Genomic DNA, 1,625 nt, shown 5'->3' on the forward strand with positions numbered 1-1,625 from the left:
GTGGCAGATGTTAGCTTAGGGTTAATCTTCCAAAAAAATTAAAAAATAAACAAACAAAAGAGAAATATGGAGATGGGGCATCCAGCGGTTCCCACGTCAGAGTTCTGTCTCCTGCCTGCCCCCTTCACAGTAAGGATCATTTCTGTTTATCAAGGGCGTTCTCGGTGCCAAGCACCGTTTGAGGGTTTGACTTGCATTGTCACACAATGTTCACAAGCCTGTTACCATGACAGAGCAGTAAACTGAGACGCAGAAATATCGGCAGATTTTCCCAGCCCACCCAACAGGACCAGACAGAGCAGCATTTGGTCCCTCAGCTAATTCCACATTTAAACAGTGACCCAGAGCATCGTCGTCCATTGGAACCATCAGGCAAGTCATAAATGTGATTTCAAGTTTTCCAGCGGCCACATTTAAAAAAGTAAAGAGAAATTCATTTAAAATATACATTACAATAAAATATAACATATCTTATTGAACCTAACAGATTCAAAATATTATCATTTCAACATGTAATCGATAGAAAACATTATTCATGAGATGTTTTACATTCTTTTATTGGTCTCTACCCAACACGCCTGGAATGTGTCAGCTCATTTCATTTTTACAGCCACCCTGGGCTCCAGCAGTCCTTCCACACGGGTTTATGCCCATTTGATAAGCAAGGAAACTGCAGTGCAAAGGTCAGGTAATCTGTCCAAGGCCTACGGAGGCCGAATGTGCACCCAGTGGAGGCCGCGTTCTCTATTGACTGCGGGGCCCTAAGCATGTCCCTCCAGCTCCAGCTCCTTCTTTCTTTTGTTCAGTCAACAAGCATCTTCCGAGCGCCTGCCGTGTGCCAGGAAATAAGAACAGACGTGTTATCTGCCCCCGGAGCTTACAGAGAATGACAGGAAGAAATGTGAAATTAAAGCTGTGATAAGGGCCGTGAAGGAGAGCCCCTGGGGGTCAGGGAAGGCGGCGCTGAGATGAAAGATGAAGGAGGAGCTGGAGTCAGCTCCCCGAAGGTGGGGGGAGGGGTGCAAGAGCATGCTGGGGGGGGCGTGCAAGAGCATGCGGGGGGGGGGGTGTGCAAGAGCATGCGGGGGGGGTGCAAGAGCATGCTGGGGGGGCGTGCAAGAGCATGCCGGGCGGGGCCCCAGTGGGGACAGGAGCCGCGTGGCAGGTGGACCGGTGTGGCCGGACAACAAAGGCTGGGCCTGGGGGTCAGGTCGAGAGGCTGGATGTGTATCCTGAAAGTGACAGGAGCCCACCGAAAGCGTTCCAGGCAGGGGGTGGGGCTGACACGCTCACCTCGGAATTTCAAACCGGTCACGAGATGGCGAGGGGAGGTGGGCAGCAGCGCGGCCACGCGGGGCCGCCTGAGCAGCGAGGAGGCAGCAGCACGGCGCCGCCCGGGAGGGCGCAGGGGGTCCCCGCCGCTGTCATCGCGCCTGGCGCGCGCCGGGTTCACGGTCCTGGAACCCACCCTCCGTCCCCATCTCTCCGCCACAGGTCCAGCCCAGAGCCTCGGACACGACAGTAACTCAATAAACAGTAGGTAACTGGTTCAAGGGTCATAGCTATGTTTATTAAAACCTTGCCTCCCCCCAATCCAGAAAGCCTGAGTTTCCCATGGCGTGTGT

General features: G+C 53.5%; 1 long non-coding RNA gene across 1 annotated transcript; it reads right to left on the reverse strand.

Moving 5' to 3' along the window:
- Positions 1–539: 539 nt before the first annotated feature.
- LOC138916435 (uncharacterized) lies at positions 540–1,625 on the reverse strand. The gene is made up of 2 exons (XR_011423707.1): positions 1,294–1,625; positions 540–828 (listed from the first exon to the last, which is right to left on the reverse strand). It is a non-coding gene; the product is annotated as an uncharacterized lncRNA (long non-coding RNA).

Source organism: Equus caballus, chromosome 12 (genome assembly GCF_041296265.1).
Source record: "Equus caballus isolate H_3958 breed thoroughbred chromosome 12, TB-T2T, whole genome shotgun sequence".
Classification (NCBI taxonomy): Eukaryota; Metazoa; Chordata; class Mammalia; order Perissodactyla; family Equidae; genus Equus; species Equus caballus.